This window comes from Sorex fumeus, unplaced genomic scaffold (genome assembly GCF_029834395.1).
Source record: "Sorex fumeus unplaced genomic scaffold, SorFum_2.1 ptg000043l, whole genome shotgun sequence".
Taxonomy (NCBI): domain Eukaryota; kingdom Metazoa; phylum Chordata; class Mammalia; order Eulipotyphla; family Soricidae; genus Sorex; species Sorex fumeus.
The window spans coordinates 48,291,772-48,315,189 of NW_026606100.1; the positions used below are offsets into that span (position 1 = coordinate 48,291,772).

General features: G+C 55.6%; 1 non-coding gene across 1 annotated transcript; it reads left to right on the forward strand.

Moving 5' to 3' along the window:
* The first annotated feature begins 156 nt into the window (after window positions 1-156).
* On the forward strand, window positions 157-263 carry LOC130030002 (U6 spliceosomal RNA). The gene has a single exon (XR_008793434.1). It is a non-coding gene; the product is annotated as a U6 spliceosomal RNA (small nuclear RNA).
* Window positions 264-23,418: the final 23,155 nt, after the last annotated feature.

Genomic DNA, 23,418 nt, shown 5'->3' on the forward strand with positions numbered 1-23,418 from the left:
CCCCGCCTGGGGTAATCACCACCCAGAATCCTGTCTTTACCGTTTATTTCCCTTTTCTTGTATGTCCATATATGCTACCTAGAGTTGTGTTTCTACCTGAGATTTCATATACACATGTGTTTTTGAAGTGTTTTTAATTTAATTAAAAAACGTGGGGTGCTCGCTTCAGCAGCACATACACTAAAATTGGAACGATACAGAGAAGATTAGCATGGCCCCTGCGCAAGGATGACATGCAAATTCGTGAAGCATTCCATATTTTTATAACTGTACCTCATGGTGTTTCACTAATAAAAAAAGAAAATAAAAAGTATTCACTCAAAAAAAAAATAAACGTGGGGCTGGAGAGATAGCACAGCGGGTAGGGCGTTTGCCTTGCATGTGGCCGACCTGGGTTCGATTTCCAGCATCCCATATGGTTTCCTGAGCACCGCCAGAAGTAACTCCTGGGTGCAGAGCCAGGAGGAACCCTTGAGCATCGCCAGGTGTGACCCAAAAAGCAAAAAAAAAAACAAACAAAAAAAACAAACATGGGGATCGGAGTGATATTACAGCGGGTCAGTTCTTGCCTTGCATGCTGCCAACCCAAGTTCAATCCCCAGCATCTCACGATCCTGAGCCCTAGCAGGAGAGCTTGGTGAGTGCAGAGCCAGGACAGAGGTGTGACCCAAGAGCCAAAAAAGACAAAACAAAGCACAAACAAAGGAGCCTCTCTTGGGAAGAGGCTCTGTTAGTACCTTCTGCAGAAATTTTCTATAAAACTAAAATCATACTGTAGCACTGTCCTCCCATTGTTCATTGATTTGCTTGAGCAGGCACCAGTAACGTCTCACAACAAATTGTGAGACTTGTTGTTACTGTATTTGGCATATCAAATACGCCACGGGGAGCTTGCCAGGATTTGCCATACGGGCGAGATACTCTTGGTAGCTTGCCAGGCTCTCCGAGAGGGGCGGAAGAATCAAACCCGGGTTAGCTGCGTGCAAGGCAAATGCCCAACCCGCTGTGCTATCGCTCCAAACCTAAAATCACTCTAAAAATTTTTTTTAAAAAAGAAGTCTCCTACAAAGGAAAAATTAGCCTTTGTAGCCTTTGGAGAGCTTTTTTGCCTAAAGTAACATGGGTAGCATTCAGCTGTATTTCATGTACTTAACTCATTCATGCTCACCATTACGTGATACTCGAGTGTGTGACTATAACACATTTTGATTTCTCATGGATGATCTGGAGCGATAGCACAGCGGTAGGGCGTTTGCCTTGCATGCAGCCGGCCTGGCCAAGCTGGGTTCGATTCCTCTGTCCCTCTCTGAGAGCCCGGCAAGATACTGAGAGTATCTCGCCTGCATGGCTAAGCCTGGCAAACTACCCGTGGCATATTCGATATGCCAAACGCAGTAACAGCAAGTCTCACGATGGAGATGTTACTGGGCCCGCTCGAGCAAATCGATGAACAACGGGAGGACAGTACTACAGTGCTACAGATCTTTGGTGGATATAATCCTATGATCAGAGCTGCTATGAATATTTACCTCCGTTTCTCTTTCCAGATAAGTGCAAATTGTTAACTCAAGGCAGTAGTATCTTGTCTTTTTTTTTCTTTTTTGGCCAAACCCAGTGATGCTCAGGGTTTACTCCTGGCTCTGCGCTGAGGAATCACTCCTGGTGGGACTTGGAGGACCCTATGGGGTTGCTGGGGATTGAACCCCACTCGGCCTGCCATGTGCAAGGCCAATGCCCTACCCGCTGAACTGTGGCGCCCGCCTTTTTCCCGTCCCTATGTGTATTGTGATGATCTGGGTCACACATATGATCGAGGTGCTCACGCGGGCTTGGTTACCCTGCCCGAGACGGCACACTCCGCTGCGGCTCCGAATCACATATTCAGTGACACCAAAGCTCCAGCTCACAACCTCACGCCTGCAAGGTGGCGCTCTCCCACTGGGAGGCGCTCTCGCCCTATGCAGCCCTCTCCCGCTAGGTGGCGCTCTTCTGCTAGGCTGCACTCTGCCGCTAGGCCGCCCTCCCACTAGGTGACGCTTTCCCACTAGGCTGCCCTCTCCCACTAGGCAGTGCCCTCCCACTGGGAGGCACTCTCGCCCTACGCAGCTCTCTCCCGCTAGGTGGCGCTCTCCTGCTAGGCAGCGCTCTCCCACTAGGCTGCCCTCTCCCGCTAGGCGGCGCTCTCCCGCTATGCTGCCCTCTCCCGCTAGGTGGCGCTCTCCCTCTTGGCCGCCCTTTCCCGCTAGGCGGTGCCCTCCCACTGGAAGGCGCTCTCGCCCTATGCAGCCCTCTCCCAATAGGCGGCGCCCTTCCGCTAGGCCGCCCTCTCCCGCTAGGCGGCGCTCTCCCACTAGGCTGCCCGCTCCCGCTAGGCGGTTCCCTCCCACTGGGAGGCGCTCTCGCCCTATACAGCCCTCTCCCGCTAGGAGGCGCTCTTCCGCTAGGTGGCGCTCTCCCGCTAGGCTGCCCTCTCCTGCTAGGTGGCGCTCTCCCACTAGGCGGCGCTCTCCCACTATGCTGCCCTCTCCCGCTAGGTGGCGCTCTCCCGCTAGGCCGCCCTCTCCCGCTAGGTGGCGCTCTCCCACTGAACCACATCGCTAGGCATTTTTTCTGCTACCTCCAATTAACACCCGTTATTATGGGGTGTGGGTTTTTCGTTTTTGTTTTTGTTTTGCGGGGGGCGGGCATGTTGGGAGCACCCCAGAGGTGCTCTGGGCTTACTCCGGGCTCTGCTCCCACATCACCCCTAACGGTGCTTGAGGACCACGGGTCATGCCAGGGGCTGATCCCAGACCCACCTCTTGCAAGGCAGGGCCTTAGCCCCCAGCCTTGCAGCTCTGTTCACTGTCGCTGCGAGTCAGGCATCGCATTCCTCGCTCCTGCCTCGTCTCACGTGCTCTTCTTCTCTCTGCCTCGACCCTCCAAGGGGAGCCGTGGCAGCGTTCACGGACCCTCCGATGCCACCCCTCGCTGGCGTCCACGGGCAGCACTGCTGCTCACCTGATCCCCAGTGGACACGACAGACGTCCTCCTGCCAACCCGGGGCTCTGCCAGCTGGCTGACCTTTGTGGAGCCTCGCACAGCCTGAACTTCGTCGGCCTTCCAGAAGGGCGGGCACAGGACACTGTGCTCGTCACTTCCTGCGGCCGCAGAGGTGCTCTGTGTTTGCAGAAGCAGACGGGATCCATTCGGGAGCTGGGTTGCTTGTGTTTGGGGGTTTGATTGGTTGGTTTGGGACATGCCCTGCCCTGCCTGCAGTACTCAGGGCTTACTCCTGTTTCCCCGGAGGGCTCAGGGAACCTTGTCCGGGATCCGAGATTGCACCTGTGTCAGCCACATGCAAGGCAAGCGCCCACCCCACTGTCCCCTCCAGCGAGGCCCTTAGTGTTAAAGGAGCCAGGCCTGTTGAACCCGTGCCAGTGCGACTGTGTTATTTAAGGGCACTTTCCCCACCGCCCATCTGATAGGCCCTACAAGACAAACACACCTTGTACTAAGAGCTTTACATTCTTGTCACATGGCCTCGGGTTACAAAACTGAGATTACCAAGCCCTCAGGTGGTGTGTGGGGAGGGGAGGGAGGGTTGAAGCCTGGCCTGGAGGGGACAGGTAAGGCCGAGGAAGGTTTGGGGTACCTTGACGTGTGGGGTGGGGGAGGTGGAGGAGTAACTTTGTACCTTGGTCCGTAAATGTAAACACTATTGTAACTGTGAACTAAATAATTATAATAAACGGAAGATGATGTAAAAACAAAACCTTGCCCTGGGCGTTCAAGTCTAAAATATGCAGAGTTAAGCTTGTATTCCGGTAGAGGTGGGGTCCAGCTTCTCGTCTTTTCCTTCAGGTAGTGTTAGGCCCCATCCGTGCTGGGCTGTGGGCTGCTGCGGGCTGGGGTGGGTGCAGTGCCCGGGGTCAGTCCGGGTTGGCTGCAGGCTCGCAAGGGCCTTAACCCCGTCCTCCCCAGCCCTGCATAGCCATTTTGCCATTTTCCACCTCGTGTATTGAAAGTTCTCCCAGTTGGTCTTGTTTGCTCCTTCTGGGGGTACCCCTGACCGTCTCTGGAGGAGCAGCCCAGGTGGAAGTAGACATGGGAGGGGGTGGTGGGGGGAAACGGAGGGTGAAGGGGCTGGCCTAGGGGGAGAGGCGGCTGGGACGTGCCTCGCTCGCTGTGGCTCTGCGGGGGTCTTGGGGGTCCCTGGGACATCCCTGCTGCCCTGGACAGAAGAATGTCGGTACTGGTGGAACCGTGTTACAGCTGTTGTTCAGGACTCACGCCCCAGCCCACGCCCGAGTCACCTTGGTGAGGCAGCCCCTGGGGACGGCATGGCCCCGAGGACACAAGGGGGGACCTGCAAGCCCTGAGAAGGACTGGAGGGTCTTGGGGTGGGTCTAGCGGAATGCCTTCACTGCCCCGGGTCCCCGACGGGAGCCCTGCGTGCTAGTGTAGACACTCACAGACAGGAGCCCCACATGCCAGTGTACAGTCCTAAATAGGAGCCCTGCATGCCAGTGTAGACAGCCCCAGATGGGAGCCTGTGTACCAGTGTAACCCCCGACGGGAGCTGTGTGTCCGGGAGCCCAGCGTAGGGTCTGTCAGCACCACACACACCTAATCAGTTCCCTAGTCTTCCTGCTCCGGGCAAGTCAACTCATCACTCCTGTTTTCGTTTGAGGGCCACACCTGGCAGTGCTCAGGACTACTCCTGGTCCTTTGTGCTCAGGGTCCACACCTAGTGGGCTCAGAGGACCACCTGGGGCTCCGGGGATGAAACCTGGCCGGCCGTGTGCAAAGCAAATGCTGTCCCCGCTGTCCTGTCACCCCTCAACTGATTATTCTGGGTCCTTTACTCTCCCGTGTGTCTAGAGGTTTTCAGTGGAGATGCAGTAGCTGGTCTGTACTGTAACTGAAAAAATCCCAACAGGACTGTGCATTTTGGTGGGATGAGGTCTTAGACCGAGGACACTTCTGGAACATGATCTGAACATTCCGGGCTAGAGATTTGAGTCCTGTGCATTGAGGGGGGGTAGGTTTCGGGACCGAGGAAGAAAATGGTATGTGTGAGGATAGGGGAAGGTGGAGATGAGATCCTTTTGTTTATTTTGTCTCCGTGCCCGTGACCTTGCCTTCTAAGTTGTCATGGGGCCTTCCTGAGTTGGAAATGGAGGCAGGGCTTCGGGGAAGTGGGTTTAGTTTGTACCCGCCGATGGGATCAACATGAAATTGTTTTTTGGGTGGAAGACGTGGGGGAGTTGGGCCACACCTTGTGGTGTTCAGGGACTATTCCTGGCTGTACTCAGGGGTCACCCCTGCCAGTGCTCAGGGAACCATATGTGGGGCTGGGATTGACCCAGGGTCAGGTGCTGAGTTAGCTGCATGCATGCAAGCAAGCACGCTACCTCCTCTACTGGGTCTCAACTCCAGAGTAATGATCTCCCGTGGAAAGTGAATATAAAAGTCTGTGCAGAGACCTGGGCTGACTTTTGGAGCAGTGAAACATATGGGTATAATTTGAAAGCGGTATTACACTAATATTAATCACGGTCACGGTCCTCCCGTTGTTCATTGATTTGCTCGAGCGGGCCCAGTAATGTCTCCTTCGTGAGATTTGTTGTTACTGTGTCTGGCATATCGAATACATCACAGGTAGCTTGCCGGGCTCTGCCGTGCGGGCAAGATACTCTCGGTAGCTTGCCGGGCTCTCCGAGAGGGGCGGAGGAATCGAACTCGAGTCAGCCATGTTGGCTGTGTGCAAGGCAAACGCCCTACCCACTGTGCTATCGCTCCTGCCCCACTAATATTAATACCACAGAAAATTGTCATCTGGGGAAGAGAGACGAGAAGAGGACCAAGAAGACGAGAGGACATTAGCGAGGAAGAGAAGGCGCAGGGGTTGGAGTGATAGCACAGAGGGGAAGGTGCTTACCTGGCTCTTGACGACCTGAGTTCAAATCCCGGTGTCCCATGTGGTCCCCCAAGTACTGCCAGGAGTGATTCCTAAGCGAAGAGCCAGGAGTTACCCCTGAGCATCGCCGAGTCTGGCCCCAGACAGAACAAAACAAAACAAAACAAAGCCCCAAGAAGAGGCAAAAGGAAAGACTACTACCCCAAACTTATTTGAATGGCTCAAAATATCCTCCAAAGTGATGGTACAGTGGGTAGGGTGTTGGTCTTGCACGTGGCCGAACCGGGTTCGATTCCCAGCATCCCTATGGCTCTCCTGCAGCGCTGTTGGGAGTAATTCCTGAGTGCAGAGCCAGGAGTATCCTCTGAGCATCACCAGGGTGGTAGGTGTACCCCCCCCCACCCCCAACAACAACAACAAAAAACATCCTGGAAACCTAACAAAAATTAAGTTTGGCAAGTCTGTAGAGCAGTGAACAGTGTGGTGACTCCTCAGAATCGCGACCTGGAGGCAGCTGAGAGGACTAGAATACACACTTTGTCTGCACAAGGGCCAGAGTTCAGGGCCCCAAGCACCGTTGGGAGCAAACCCACAAGAACATGGGATCACCTCATGGCCCAGAAATTCTGTTGACTGGGGCTGGAGCAATAGCACAGCCAGTAGGGCATTGGCCTTACACGTGGCTGACCCAGGTTTGATTCCCAGCATCCCATAGGGTCCCCCGAGCACCAGCAGGAGTAATTCCTGAGTGAAGAGCCAGGAGTAATCCCTGTACATTGCCAGGTGTGACCCAAAAAGCAAAAGGAAAATAAAAAAGGAAATCTGTTGACTGATCTGGTGGTTTGGGGGCCACACCTGGCCATGCTCAAGGCCACTGCCAAGGGTACTCAGGGGACCACCCAGAGCTGGGGACTGAACCTGGGAAATGTCTCCGCAGCCCACCATCACATGTTAACTTGCACGCACCCAGAAGTGATTGGTGCTACCATCTCCACAAGATGCTTGTCCAATCACATTTTAAAACGCACTATTTACGATCACCAAAGGCGGACGCTATCCTGAGTGGTCACGAGTGGACAAGCAAAATGTAATGATTTGAGGAATTCTGTTCACCAAAGTTGTGAGCAGCCAAATACAGGCGGAGCAGGAACAGAGCCAAACGCGGAATGACGGAACAGACCCTACTGTGACCCCACTCCCAGCACCCCTGGTGGTGCCCACTCTCCTGGTGCCAGAGGCCCAGCTAAGACCCCACTCCATGCTCCTGGCGGGGGAGGAATGGGGTACTCACAGAAGTGGGGTGCTCCCTCCCCGAGACCTCTAGGTTCTTGGGGTAGATCGTGACCCCAAGAATCCTGAGCAGGGGGTGGGGCTGGAATGATAGCACAGCGGGTAGGGCGTCTGCCTTGCACGCGGTCGACCCGGGTTCGATTCCAAGTCCCATATGGTCCCCCCGAGCACCACCAGGAGTAATTCCTGAGTGCATGAGCCAGGAGTAACCCCCTTACATCGCTGGGTGTGACCCCCCAAAAAAAAGCAAAAAAATTTAAAAAAATTGAATCCTGGGCGGGTTCGAGCCCCAGAACAGCAGGGAGGGCACTTGCCTTCCACGCAGCTGGCCCAGGTTGGGTCCCCGGCACTATGTACAGTCCTTGAGCCTGCCCGGAGTGAGCCCTGAGTGCAGCGCTGGGAGTGAGCCCTGAGCACTGCGGGGATTCCTGGGCACATCTAGCCACCAGCAGCTCATCTGTCCTGTCACCCACCCACCAGCACTCAGCTGGGGCCACGTGATATGTGTGGCCTGTGGGACCAGCTAGAGGACACAGAGGCTAGAGTGACCCTCGGGGACAGCGTGGCCACCCCGAGCTGGAGAGAGACAGAGACAGAGGGAGAGAGAGAGATAGTGGTGGAGAGAGAGCGTGCCCTTGCAGATGTCAATGTCACCCTTCCCTCTAGGACTCTGGCCCGAGCCGACACCCACCGAGAGACCCAGAGCAGAGTCCCCTGGCCCACCAGGTGCTCTGGAGACAGCAGCAGCAGCGGCTGACCTGACACTGACCACCCTGGCCACTCCCTGCGCACACGCACGTGTGGGAACTGCTTCCTGGGGTCTGCCCGCCACCTCACAAGGCCCATTTCCTCCCACACCTGGCTTTGATTTTTGGTCTGGGGGCCACGGCTGGCAATGCTCAGGACTTACCTGTCTGCACTCAGGGCTTGCTCCTGATGGTCTCAGGAACTGTATGGGGCGGGGGAGGGCTGGGGATCGAACCTGGGTCTGCCACCTGCAAGCAAAGCACCTCCCCACTGTGCACCCACCCCATCTCTCCACACCTTGTTTTAGAGTTAGTGTGATCCCCCAAGTTGGCCGGGGCAGGGCGGGGGAGAGGCCAGGAGGCAACCGGAAGAGGATGCTCTCTCTTTGTTCATTCAAAGAAGGTAAATTCTCTGCGCGGGGGTGGTGTCGTGGACTACTTCTTGGGTCCAAAAAGGGCTTGGTGTGCCAAACAAGTTAGAGACCCTGATTTAGAGTGACTCCCGAGTTCCTGACAGGGTCCCCGCCGACACCATCATTCCACCCATCTCAGAGGTGAAACTGAGGCTCAGAGGGATGGAGAAGGAAGCCGTGGGCAGGACTCAGCCAGCCCTGCAGGTTGTTGCAGTGCCGGTGGTGGCCAGCAGAGGGCGCTGTGTCCTGCGGGAGCTGCAGAGGGACCGAGGGGGCAGCGCCTTCCTCACGGGGACAGGAGGCCACATGGTCAAATAAATCAAGTAACCGGCCCGGCTGCTTCCACGGGAGGATATTGAACCTGGAGTGCCCGTGGTGGAAGCTGATCGTGGGCCAAGGGATGACAGCGGGAAGGGAGCTTACCTGCACACGGCCAACTCGGACTCAGTTCCCAGCACCCCAGTGGTTCCTGGGGTGGCCCCACCAGGAGGGACCCCAGGAGCAGTCAGGAGTAAGCCTTGAGCACTAAGCCCCCCAAAGTGAAGAAGCAGCAGGAGGAAGAGAAGGAGGATGAAGAACAGAAGGAATAGGAGGAGGAGGAGGAGGAGGAAGAGGAGGAGGAGAAAGAGGATGAGGATGAAAAGAGGAAGAAGAAGAGGAAGAGGAGGAAAAGGAAGAGGAGGAGGAGAAGAAAAGGAGGAAGAGGAGAAGAGAAAGAGGAGGAGGAGGAGAAGAAAAGAGAAAAGATAAAAAGAAGAGGAGCTGGAGCAATACAACAATGGGTAGGGCATTTGCCTTGCACGCTGCCGACCCGGGTTCGATTCCCAGCATCCCCTGAGCACCGCCAGGGGTAATTCCTGAGTGCAGAGCCAGGAGTAACCCCTAAGCATTGCCGGGTGTGACCCAAAAAGCACACAAACACATAAAGAAGAAATAATAATAATAATTTGCAGGCCCTATAGCGTGATGATTCCACTTCTTGTTGTTGCAAGGATTGCCAACGTCCACACTCCGCGCGACACGCTGGCACTGGTGTGGACAGAAGCCGGCAGGGTAGGGGCCCTGGGACTGGCTCAGTGACTCAGCCTGCCAGCCCGCCTTGCCAACTTCAGGTAGTGAGTCTTATCCCTGGAGCACCCACGTGCGTGAAGCACAGCCTGGCAGCTCCGGTGGCTGAAACCTGGTCACTACAGCCAGAGGCCACCTCCCAGCACGTGCGGCCTCCCCCACAGGCCCAGGGGAGCCCTTGGCACACACGGAGGGACTAAGCCCAGCTGCCCCAGGCACAGTGACAGCAGCAGGCACGGCAAGTTTGCGGGGGGAAGAACTGAGCCAGCCCAGAGAGCTCAGCCCCCCATGGCGGCTGCACCCAGGGGTGGCTAGTCTGTCGCCAGGGCCCACACTGGCCCGGCTCTGCACTCTTCAGCCACCAGAGAAGTTGGCAGAGGTTCACAGCTCGATCCTGACCTCAGATCTCTCTCTCTCTCTCTCTCTCTCTCTCTCTCTCTCTCTCTCTCTCTTCCCTCTCTCTCCTCTCTCTCTCCCGTCTTTTCTCTCTCTTCTCTTTGTCCTCTCTCCTTCCCTTCTCTCTCTCCCCCTCCTCCTCCCTCTCTTTCTCCTTCTCCCTCTCCCTCTCCGTCTCTCTCTCTCTCTCTCTCTCTCTAGCCAACAGCTAAAGCAGTCATGGTGCAGCCCCCATTAAAGGCTGCTGTTGGGGAGCTTGTGGGCCGGAGACCACGTCTGCCCTCCTGTCAGCACTCTCAGCTTGGCACCAGCCCCGGGGAAAAGGCCTCGTCCTCCACCCCTCAGGCCTCGCCCTGAAACTCATCTGGTTGCGGGAGCGCTGTCTCTCCCGCGAGCCCTGGAACCGTTCTCAAGAGGCAGATGAGGGTGCGCGGCGGGCGGTAGCGGGGACCCAGGACACAGAGGGGACTGTCCGGGAATGGACAGGCAGGACAGGGAAACTGGGCTCGTGGCCTCCTTCCGGCCTGGAAGCGACCTCCGGCTCCTCCCTGTCCTGGCTGCCCATGCCCTGGCAAGGGACCGTTTGGAAACGTCAGTCGCGGACCACTTCACCGGCCAAAGTCTTATCTGGGACCCGGGTGTGACTCAGACCCCACATGCTTGAGATGTGGGTTCAATCCCTAGTAATCCCACCGTGGAGGAAAAACTAATATAGGTAGGTAATTGCCAAGCCATAACCTGATAGGCCTCTGGGCCAGCTTGGCAGTGGGGCTGAGTATGTGAGGCTCCGGCTCTGATCCCCGACATGGCAAGAAATAATCAAGCAGGGCTGGGGCAATAGCACAGCGGGTAGGGCGTTTGCCTTGCACGCAGCCAATCCGGGTTCGATTCCCAGCATCCCATATGGTCCCCTGAGCACTGCGAGGAGTAATTCCTGAGTGCAGAGCCGGGAGTAACCCCTGTGCATCACCAGGCGTGACCCAAAAAAGCAAAATAAACAAACAAACAAACAAACAAATAAATCCTGTCTGTTAATCACAAAGTTTTCATTTAAGAAATAATCGAGCAAAATCAAATCAAATCTAGGCCTGCACCATGACTCGAAGGGCTTGGCCTCTGTCTTCATAGCATGCGGGACCCCTGGGTTCGATCCCCGGCTCTGTGCTGACCCCAGCATTGCTGGACGTGACCTGTGGTGCTGAGCCAGGACAACCCACAGTACTGCGGGTGTGGCCAGAATCCCAGAGAAACACAGTGAAGTCTCCCCTGTTGCCCTACTGTGGGCGACACTGTGGGCCCTGAGGCACAGGACCTCCTCCTCACAGCGATGCAGTGCCCCACCCAGCCCCAGCTGCATTCTCTCGGGTCCCCCACCACACCTCGCTCCTTCCTGCCCAGCGCTGGGACCCTCCTCTAGCCCACAGTGTCCCTTCTGCGCCTCCGGCCTCCCTTCCCACACCCGCCACCTGCCTGGGGTCTTCCTGCTCCAGACCCAGTTCTGCTCCTTTGCCGAGTTGGTCTCACACCTCCCCCCCAGCACTGCCCCAGGCCCCCAGGACCTTTGGCGGACGACGCCAGGAGCTGTCCACTGGCCCCTAGAACCTGTCGGGCATCAGGCTTCCTGCCTGTCTTTGGGGGAGGGTGGGCGGGGTGGAGCCTTAGCTGTCAGTGCTCAGGAGCGACCCCTGGCCGTGCTCAGGGGCCATAGGCAGGGCAAGGGGTTCGAGCCAGGGTCAGTGGGAGGAAAGGCTGGCGCCTGACCCCTGTGCTAACTTGGTGGCCCCCTTCCATCCTTTCCTCTGGTTGAGAACAGTGCTGAGGTCGGAGCTGCGGGGGTGGGGGACTCCCACTTCCAGCTGTGCAACAGGCCACCACTCGGGGCGCCCGTTCTTCCCGGTCCCCTGCCCACTGCAGGGGGACGGTGGAGGACAGTGGCTTCTTGCTGCTGGTGGCCTGGACGGCTCCATCACCCGTGTGGCCGCTGCCACAGCCCCTCTTCCTGCAACCCCCGTGTCGCATGAAGTCACCCAGTTTATTGATGAAAAATAAATTCTTCATTTCCTTTTATTCTGCTCTCTTTCTTCCCCCATCGTCGTTGACCGTGGCTGTTGTGACCATCAGGGTCAGGGGTCAGGGGTCGCGCCACCTCGCCTGGCTATGGTGGCAGCTGGGGACCCTTGTGAGGTGGTTGTGCCCACAGAGGTCCAGCTGGCATTCGTGCTCCCCAGGGCTGCTGGGGGCCACACGCGCTCACAGACGTCACCCTTCCTGGCCGCCGCACCCAATGTCTTGCTCGGTTTCATTGCTCCCCTGTGTTGTCTGCGTTTGGTGGTACTTACTTATGCCTGGCTGTGGTGCAGCTGGGAATGGCTTGTGTCACTGGGGGTCCCAGAACACAGATGTGCCAGGATCATTCTTGGTGCATGTGGGGCCCTGGGGAGTTGAACTCGTGACCACATACTCCGGTGGCAGACTCTGTGGTATCCCTCCATGCCCAGTACAAAGCTCCTGACCAGGAAGCTGGAGCCGTTTTCCTCCACCATATGTGGGGACACAGCTAGGGCCCGTCTCTCTGAGGTGGAGGGAGACAGAGTCCCCCACCCTAGGATGTATTTTTATATATTCCAGGGGATACGGAACTGCAGCCGAATAAGGAGCCGCGTGTCGGCCCCAGCCTGACTCGGTTCCCAGTCATCCAGCCAGTGTCAGCCAGTAATTGACCCAGGGGCCGAAGGGAGTTGAAATGCAGAGACATGAGACAGTGCCGATTCCTGGCTCTGGTATGAGATGTGGTTCCGCCAGTGTCAAAATCATAACTGACCCAGGGGCCAGAGGGAATTGAAATGCAGAGACAGTGAGACGGTGCAGATTCCTGGCTCTGGTATATGAGATGCGGTTCCAGGCGCTTCCGTTTCAGTTCCGATCGGCCCCTTTCAAAATCCCTCGGAACAGCAGGACACTGAATTGGAGGCACCAGGAAACCAAATGGAAAAAATAATCATAAACCCCCTGGCGCTTTTTATTATTTCGCTGAGGGCTCATGCAAATGATGAGTGTGCTTTCTCTCATCTTCTGTGCTGCCCCAAACTAATCAGGAAATCAGTCCCGCGATGCACACCTTTTTGTTGTTGTCGTTTTGTTTTGTTTGGGGGCCAGACCTGGTGGTGCTCAGGGCCCACACCTCGCTCTGTGTCTGAGGATCACTCCTAGAAGGACTTGGGGGACCATATGTAGGGCCAGAGATCAAACCCGTCTGGCCACGTAGAGAGCAAGCCCCCGTCCGCCACACTGTCGCGCTGGCCGTGTTTAGAGAAGTCCAGACAGCATGTCCAGTCTGGCCCACGGCGTTCATTGGAGATTCTGTTTGTGTCTCGACAGTCCTGTTGGCAGGGAATGTGGGTCAGGCTTATAAGGTCTATAAAAGTTGAAAAGGCTGTTTGAATTATTCAAAAGGCTGTTGGCATATATTAATAACAAGAACAAACCCTCTGAACAAATGCGTAATTATATACCTCCAATGCCTTCCTTTGGAAATATAGAAATGCTAACCATCTATTCAGTGAAACACTGCCCGGTGATCTTAAAAGAATTGGGGAGATCCACGTGCATCGCTGTGGAATTGTGCCCGGGCTGAATGCTGAGGACATTAGCTGTGCAGCCTTGGGAACCACATCTCACCGCGCCTGCGGGAAATGTGTTCTCTCATAAGCCTGGGACCCAAAGAAATAATAATAAAATTAAATTTAAAAAATATGGGGCCGGAGCAATAGTACAGGGAGGAGGGCACTTGCCTTGCACGCAGCTGACTCGAATTCGATCCCAGCATTCCAGGAGTAACCCCTGAGCATCGCTGGGGTAAGGTAAAGGTAAAAGGTAAAGGCCCTCCCGTTGGTCATCGATTTGCTCGAGCGGGCCCAGTAACGTCTCCGTTGGAGACTTTGTTGTTACTGTGTTTGGCATATCGAGTACGTCACGGGGAGCTTGCCAGGCTCTGCCGTGCGGGCGAGATACTCTCGGTAGCTTGCCGGGCTCTCCGAGAGGGGCGGAGGAATTGAACTCGGGTCGGCCATGTTGGCCGCGTGCAAGGCAAATGCCCTGCCGCTGTGCTATCACTCTAGCCCCAATGACGCCCTTGCCTTACCATTGTCGCCACAATGCTGTGACTCGCTGGGGTGTGACCCAAAAAGCAAAAGAAATAAAATAAGCCTGGGCCCGGGGGGCAAGGAGCTTGCATTCCTTGTGCATGCAGGACTCAGAGAAGCACCAGTGATCCCAGCCAGCTTGCTCCCTGCTGGGAAGAACTTGCATGCAGCCAACATGGCCTATCCGAGTTTGATTCCTCCACCCCTCTCGGAGAGCCCGGCAAGCTACCAAGAGTATCTCATCCGCACGGCAGAGCCTGGCAAGCTCCCCGTATTCGATATGCCAGACACAGTAACAACACAGTCTCCAATGGAGACGTTACTGGGCCCGCTCGAGCAAATCGATGATCAACGGGAGGGCCTTTACTTACTTTACTTATTCTTTTAAAAAAATTTTTTTTATTAGTGAATCACTGTGAGGTACAGTGATTACAGGTACACTGTGAGGTACAGTGATTACAGACTTACAGACTTTCATGCTAACATTTCAGTCATACAATGATCAAGTACCCATCCCTCCACCAGTGCCCATTCTCCACCACCAATGGTCCCAGCATCCCTTCCACCACCCCCACCCTGTCCCCTCCACCCCACCCCGCCTCTGTGGCAGGGCATTCCCTTTTGCGCTCTCTCTCTCTCTCTCTCTCTCTCTCTCTCTCTCTCTCTCTCTCTCTCTCTCTCGCCTTTGGGGTAGAACTTTGCAGAATTTAAATGAAACCCTGGCCACAGAGACTCTGAGAGGAAGCGATCACCGTCAGCTGTCCTCTCCAAATTGTAGGACGGCAACCAGGAGCAGCAACTACCTCAGAGGAGTTGTGTTAGTGAAGGGGGAGTTTGTGTTGTTCGGGGCCCAAATCCTGTGCTGCTCGGGGCAACTCCCAGCCTTTAGCTTGGGGGCTGAGCACTGAACTGGGGTGACCATGTGCTAGGCGATGGGTTTTAGCCTCAGTTGTTACTTGTTGTTACTTGTTGTTACTGTGTTTGGCATGTTGAATACATCACGGGTAGCCTGCCAGGCTTTGCTGTGCAGGCGAGTTACTCTCGGTAGCTTGCCGGGCTCTCCGAGCGGGGCAGAATAATTGAACCCGGCTTGGCCAGGCTGGCTGCGCATCCCTTCAGCGGTGAGGTGGGGCTTCCAAACCTCGAATCTGCGTCCCTCCATCCTTACAATCTTGTGACGGATTCAGACCCTTTCCCTCTTGAAGTCTGAAGTCTCAGGGCTGCCAGGGTGATAGAGCAGCGAGGGGGGGTGCGTACTTAGCGGGAGGCAGAGCCGGGTTCGATCCCCGGCATCCCATCTGGTTCCCCGAGCACCACCAGGAGTGATTCCTGAGTGCAGAGGCAGGAGTCAGCCCTGAACACGGCTGGGTGTTTCCGGAAAAGGAAAAAGAAAATTGAAGCCGAGAGGGGCAGTGGAAACGTCTAGTCCTTACAACTCTGACATGGATTTAGGGGACACTCCTTGCTGGGAGCACTCGGTCCCGAGCCTTGTGTGAAGAAGCTGTGTACACAGAAGCAGGGGGTCAGAAGGCAGGGCCGGCCAGGGAGCGGCAGGGAATCTGGGCACTACTGACTTGGGTTTGGAGGTGGGTGGACACCCGCACACTGACCCCACCTGCCTGGGGCGTGTTAGGGGTCCCCCTCACCCCCCTAAACTGCTGGAACAACTTAAAATCTGTTGCTAACTACAATCTTGGCCCGGGGCACCTGGCCAGAACCCATTCTTTCAATACCTGCGGGGGGCCAAGCCCCCCCCCCCAACTCCACTGGACACTCACAGGAGCTCATGATCCTGTTTTACCAGCAGAGACTGAAATTCCGCAGTGCTTTGATGCACCACATGTTTCTCTAATCATCCCCTGGAGTGATCTCAAACTCAGAGCTGGGATTGACCCCCCCCCCCCCAGCCAGCAGCACGGGATATGACCCAACCACCCCCCTCCAAGAGAGAAAGGCAGAGAATCTTTACTTTTTTGGGGGGGCGGGGGTCACACCCGGAGATGCACAGGGTTTACTCCTGGCTCTGCACTCAGGAACTACTCCTGGTGGTACTCAGGGGACCTTATGGGATGCTGGGAATTGAACCTGCGTCAACCGCGTGCAAGACAACCGCCCTCCCCACTCCAGCCCCAAGACAGAAAATCTTTAAAAGAAGTAAATTCCACAGAGCACAGAGAACTCCCAGGCTAGAAATGTGGGCGTGGGGGGTGGGGTGGGGGTGGGGCATGCCAGCAATCACTCCTGGCTCTGCACTCAGGAATCATTCCTGGCGGTGCTCAGGGGACCATAGGGGATGCTGGGGATCGAACCCGGGTCGGCTTGTGCAAGGATCGTGCCCTCCCCGCTGTCCTGTCGCTCCTGCTCCCTGGGTTAGAATCTGAGGCCCTGTGACCCACGACACTGGGGTGCCCATGGGGTCCTGGTATGGACGAGCGAGCACCCGCCCTGCCCTCCCCGTTTGCCATCTGACGTCTCCCCCTCCCAGAATGTAGGACAGAAAACAGGAGGCGGGTGGGGAGTGTCCAAAGCCCGGTGTCTGGGCCAGCCCCGGCCGCTGCCAGACCCTCCCTCGAGGGTCCCAGGTGGGCCCTCTGCTGCCTCGTGTCTGTCAGCCCTCCGCCGAGGGACCCCTGGGCTGGATCCCCACGCCAGCGTCAGTTGCTGGAGTTGTGCCCTGTTTCCTCCCAGCTCTGCTCTGAGCCCCTCCTCCTCCTCCCCTTCACTCCCCCGGCCCTCGAGGGTCAGCTCGGAAGTACAGTGGTCAGCCCCCGCAGATCTCCGCCAGGCTGAGATCTCACCCTCCACATCTGCTCTCAGATCATGGGGCCGCTCCAAATGATTCTTTTTATTTATTTATTTATTTATTTATTTGCTTTTTGGGCCACACCTGGCTATGCACAGGGGTTACTCCTGGCTCTACACTCAGAAATTACTCCTGGCGGTGCTCAGGGGACCATATGGGATGCTGGGAATCGAACCCGGGTCAGCTGCATGAAAGGCAAATGCCGTACCCGCTGTACTATCGCTCCAGCCCCCAAGATTCTTTTTAAAATAGGGGTCCCAAGTCAGAGAGACAACACAGCAGGCGGGGATGCTTGTACACAGCCAACCTGAGTTCGATCTCCAGCACCATATATGGTCCCCTGAGCCCACCAGGAGGAAGCTCTGAGGACCATCTAGGACGCCCCCCCCAAAACAAAGCATAAATTATGGGCCACACCCAGTGGTTCTGGGGCACGTGGGGGATGGTCTGTCCCTGTGGCCTTGTGGGCCGGCACAGCCTGGCGGTGCCTTGAGTGGCCAGGCTTGGAGAGGCGACACTCACCCGGGTCTATCTGCAAAAATCTGTAGCGCAGATGGCTTCTAGGATGACAAATGGCGCTTCTCTAATCTCATTTCCGAGCTTGCAGCCTGGCTGGCTCTGGCCGGTTGCAGCCAGGTTGGAGTGTGGATGGTCCCCGTGGAGCCTATGGTGTTTGCCGGACTGAGAAATGTGGTCTCTGGCCCTGGGAGCTTCCCGGCATTTATTTGGGAGGAGAATCGAACATTCCGGTGGCATGGCCCGCAAGATGCAGTTACATCAATCGTAGAGCAGTGCTGGGGGAACCCAGGGCTCCACACTAGGGGCCGGGGCCCAGGGGTGGCAGGGGCACCAGCTGTGTGCCCAGTCCTATGAGCTGGCTCCTCAGACCTGGATGGCTCAGGCCCGCAAGGGAGCGTCCACTGAGCCTCTGGTACTCGGGGGCTGTTCCTTGCTTTGGACTCGAGTGACCCTTGGCAGTGCGCGGGGAACCATAACAGTGCTGGGCATTGGACCAGGGTCGGCTGCATGCCAGTCCCTGCCCATTGAACTACCTCTCCGGCCCTTCTGCCACTGGGCCCAGCGACTCTGCTCTGATCTTTGTTGACACTCTGGAAATCAACTAGTCAAAGGAGCCGAGGGGCAGTGGTGGTGGTGGTGGTGGTGGGGAAGGGATGGCTCTGTGTCAGGAACCACCTGCCTTGCAAGGGTGATCCCGGGGGGCGGCCCACACGTGGCCACTGAGGGTCTGGAGGCTTTCCTGTGGGGACCCCGGAAGCGCACGCGCTCTGCGGTGGCACCAGAAACACCGCCAGACCCAGGAGTTGCTAAACTCACACAGAGCTCAGGTGGGCAATGAACAAGGGGTCTCAGCAAGCAGGCGTTACTCCCCCCTCCCCCCATCCCCGCCCCATGCCACTGCTGGCCCCTTCCTGTGGGCAAACACAGCCTCACACTGGTCTGCGCCGTGTAGAATCCAAGTTCCTCTGGCCGGACCACTGTAAGAGCATCTCAACAGGCAGCCCTCCACCCCCGCGCCTGTGAACATCACTGCACACACAGTTATCAGCAGCTGTTGGCAGAGATACCAGCCCACTAGGGCCAGGCCCCGAAAGCCTCTTTTCCATTTTATTTTTTTAATTTAAAATTTTATTTATTTATTTATTTGCGTTTTGGGTCACACCTGTCGATGCACAGGGGTTACTCTTGGCTCTGCACTCAGGAATTACTCCTGGCGGTGCTTGGGGGACCCTATGGGATGCTGGGAATCGAACCCGGGTAGGCCGCATGCAAGACAAACGCCCTCCCCGCTGTGCTATCGCTCCAGCCCCCCCCCCACCCGTTTTCCATTTTAAGGGCACCAGTGAGCAGAGGGAGGAGAGTTTGGGGGAACCCGGGCAGGCGGCTTTCTGGGTCTCCCACGGCCCCTTCCCACCATTCTAAGAGGGCAGTCATGAGCCGAGAGTTTCCCCCGTGCCAGTCACGAGTGCCACTGCCCAGCGCGGGCCCCAGGAGACAGCGCCCAGCGGCCCTCTGGCCCGGCTCACCGAGTGACTCATCCCTGTCTGCCTTGCTGGGCTTTGTTGGTGCAGCGCCGTAATTAGTTAATGAACGATCTCGGGGCTATTTCTCTAGTCATTCAAGCAGCCCATGCTCGGCGGTAATTGTATTTGAGGTTATTTTAAAACATTGCATCCAAATAGACTTGACATCAGCAGCCCGGGTGGTTAGTGACCGCACTGTCCCGGGTGCTGGGACAGGATGCTATAAACTGCCCGGTGAGTCGTGCAGAAATGGTTCCTCCATCCCTCAGGCCTTGCCCCCAGAAACCGGCTGTCCTCGGACAGGGGAACAGATATAAAAATGACCAAGGAATCGAGTTGCCCCCTGTTTAAACAGAACAGGAATGGTTCTCTGCTACTCTGCTTCTCTGTGTAGATGTGGACAGACTCTTCCTGGTCTTCATTCGAAAATATTCTGACCAGGGGCTGGAGTGATAGTACGGCAGGTAGGGTATTTGCCTTGCATGTGGGGGACCCAGGTTCAATTCCCAGCATCCCATATGGTCCCTCGAGCACCGCTAGGAGTAATTCCTGAGTGCAAAGCCAGGCGTAACCCCTGTGCATTGCTGGTGTGACCCAAAAAGCAAATAGAAAAATTTTTTAAAAGAAAGAAAGAAAAAGAAAATATTCTGACTGACTTCTGGAGGGATAGTGCAGGAGGGAGGATGTTGGCCTTGCAGGTGGCTGGCCAGGGTTCGATCCCATATGGTTCCCCTGAGCACCATCAGGAGTGACTCCGGAGTGTAGAGCCAGGAGTAGCCCCTGAGCATCACCGGGTGTGCCCCCTCAAAACATAAGCTAAAGGAGGCTGGAGTGATAGCACAGAGGATAGGGCGTTTGCCTTGCACGCGGCCGACCCGGGTTTGATTCCCAGCATCCCATATGGTCTCCTGAGCACCGCCAGGAGTGATTCCTGAGTGCATGAACCAGGAGTAACCCCTGTGCATTGCCAGGTGTGACCCAAAAAGCAAAAAAAAAAAAAAAAAAAGAAAAGCTAAAAATAAGTAATAAAAGGAATTTTTAAAATACTCGTGATGAAGAAACAGGCTTACACTGGGGTAAGGCTTTGGATGTGCCTGACCCCTGTTCAATTCCTGACACTGTTTATGGTCCCTCGGGCCTGACTAGGAGTAATCCCTTAGTACAGTGTCAGGAGTAAGCCTTGAGCACAGTTGGGTGTGGATCCAAAACACACACACACACACACACACACGCACACACACACACACACACACACACACACACACACACACACACGGTGGCTCAGTGGGTAGGGCACTTCCCTTGCAAAGCCAAATAAAATAAAACACAGGAGAGAGCAATGGGGTTCGAGCACGGGTGTGGCCGCCCCCTTTCTCGGTGAGGCAGGTGCGTGGGGTGACAGGAGCGAGACCTGATACTTCAGCGCTCCTTGGCCGTCAGGTGCTGTCCCGAGACGTCTCCGTGACTTGCCTCCCGTAACCTCGGGGTGGCTGTGCCGTCACCCAGCACCTATCATTATCCTCAAGAAACTGAGTCATGCCAAGGGCCGGGCACCTTTCCTGCCAGCACTGGAGCCAGGATGCAGATGCCAGGGGGGCGGGGGGGGGGGGGCGCTGGCGCCCAGGCCTGGCCACTCTGATGATGAGAGATGGTGAGGCTCATCCATCTCTGCTAGATCCTGGCCGCAGAGCTGTGCCACTCCAATAGGGACGCTCAGTCCATTAGAAGCTTCGGGAAGGCTGGAGCTATAGCACAACAGGTAGGGTGTTTGCCTTCCATGCGGCTGACCCAGGTTCGATTCCCAGCATCCCATATGGTCCCCTGAGCACTACCGGGAGTGATTCCTGAATGCAGAGCCAGGAGTAACTCCTACCTAAGCATTGCCAGGTGTGACCCAAAATGCAAAAAAAAAAAAAAAATCTTCAGGGGCATCTCAGGACAAGGCTGACTGGTACTCATTTCAGGGTGTTGGTGCTTTAGAAGTTCCTGTATTTGGGGAGTGAGGGCGCAGCTGGCTGTGCTCTGGGTTTACTCCCAGCCCTGGGTGCAGGGGTCACTCCTGGTGATGCTCAGAGGACAATAAGTGGGCTGGAACCCAGGTCAGCCTTGTGCCAGGCAAGTGCCTTCTCCCTGGACCGTGTTCCAGCCCGACACATTTCTGTCCAACGCTAGCTACGACCGTGGTGGTTTCTATTCCCCCAGTCTTTGTTGATGTTGATGGTGGGGTGCCTGCTGGGGTCACACACTGAGCTCAGGTGCTTCCCGAGATTTCTGAGCCTTAGGTTTCCGCGTACTTACCTGCTGGGGGTCCTACTCTTGACACACACACAGATTATGGTTGTGACTGATGGGGGGGTGGTCACCAGGGCATGCACACGTGTTCGCCGGAGATGGTCTGCCCGGTCAGGGTGCTGCTGACACCACTCTTGAGCTTCTTCTCTGGGAGCTCCAGGCTCAAGCAGTGATGCTACCAGGATCACATGTGAGACACCAGGGGGTCAAGCCCTTTACCATGCGCTTCCAAGATAGACTCACCAGGCTATTCCCCTGGCTCCTCTGATCAGGTTGGGAGTTTTCGTTGTTGTTGCTGTTGTTGTTTTGGTTTTCCTTGCTTTTGCAGTGCTGAGGCTCAAATTCAGAGCCTTCCACTCACAAGCCAAGTGCTCTCCTGCTCAGCTAGGACCCCAGAGCAGAACGACGCTTCAACGCTCCCCTAGATTCTAGACTTCTGGAAAGCAAAATTAGCGTGCGCTCCCTTTTGAGAGCTCTGCCGTCTCCTTTCTCTGTGGGAAGTCAGGAGCATTAGTTGGATAAGTAATTGATGGATTCTCTACATGGGAAAGAGCCACACACGGTCCTTCATTCATTCATGAACGCAAAAGTTCTCCATGTCGAGCTCAGTGAGATGCTCAAGGGTATCTGAGTGTAGGATTTCATACCCTTGGCCATTGCTCTGAGGAACGGATGAGATATGTGTGAAAAGGGTCTTGAAAACCATGACACACCCAAATGGGGCCCTGCCAGGGGCATATGTGATTGTGTGTGTGTGTGTGTGTGTGTGTGTGTGTGTGTGTGGTCTCTTTTTTCTCTGCTCCCACAGCACATGCCTTCCCGTTGATGCGGTGGGAACCACCAACCTCTCAGGGCAACCCTGAGTGAAGAATGAGGGTGAGCGGATGAGCCGACACTTTATTATAAAGAACCAGAGAGATGGCATGGCGGGGAGCAGAGAGACAGCCCTGCGGGCCAGAGACCATCCCCTGCATGCAGGAGGCCCGGGACCAATTCCCCAGCACTGCCGGGAGTGAACCCTGAGCACTTCTGGGCATGACCCCAGAACCAAAAAAACAAAACCAGGGGCCAGAGCGATAGCACAGCGGGTAGGGCGTTTGCCTTGCATGCAGCCCAGCTGGGTTCGATTCCCAGCATCCCATATGGTCCCCTGAGTACCGCCAGGAGTAATTCCTGAGTACAGAGCCAGAAGTGACCCCTGTGCATCACCAGTGCACAGACCCCGATGATGGCTTGTCCCACAGCGAACGCTGAACCCACCCAGCCTGCAGCACCCACCTCTGGCCCCAAGGCAGGTGCTGAGCGTCCACTATTGCCTTATGACTCGTCCGGGAGCTACCTAGAGACATTGGAGGCTACTTTGCCTTTATTCCGGAGAAGCTCAGGGACCCTTGGAGCACACCCTGCCTGGCAGAGGGCAGGCGCGTGGTGCCAGGGAGGGAGGCTGGCACGGCCTGGCAGCTGGCACGGCCTGCTCTGGGCCACGAAGGAATGTGGCCTTCTTGCCTTTGTGCTGTTTCAGGGCTGGGCCATCTCTGCTTAATTTTTATTATTTTCTAAAAGTGCATTTCCAGGCGCCACCAGCTATCTACCACACGCTCCCGAGCATGAGAGTGCAGCTGGGACAGGGGTACTGTCTGCCCTAGGCTCAGTGCTCACTGGGCCCGGGGTGCGTGTGTGTGTGTGTGTGTGTGTATGAATGTGTGTATGTGTATATGCGTATATGAATGTGTATTTAAGTATGTGTATGTGTATGTGTGTATGTGTGTACATGTATGTGCGTATGTGTACATGTGTATATATGTGAATGTGTGTGATGTGTGTATATGTGTGTATGTGTACATACATGTGTATGTGTATATGCATATATGCATGTGTAAGTATGTGTATGTGTATGTGTGTGTATGTATGTGTGCACGTGTATATGAATAGGCCCTGCGCACTGCAGGGTGTGGCCCCAAACCAAAACAACAACAAACCCCAAACAAAAGAGGAAGCAGTGCATCCTCTTTTGTGTATGTGTATGTATGTATGTGTGTATATATGTGAATGTGTGTGATGTGTGTATATGTGTGTATGTGTACATACATGTGTGTATATGCATATATGCATGTGTATGTATGTGTATGTGTACGTGTGTGTATGTATGTGTGTATGTGTATATGTGTATGTGTATGTCTGTATGTGTATACATGTGAATGTGTGTGTGATGTGTGTTGTGATTTGTGTGTGTGTGTGTAAGATGGGAGCAGGACGGGAAATGCAGAGAGGTCAGCAGCGTCCCAGCCTGCCTCTCAGATGGATGGAAGAACCCAGAACCCTGG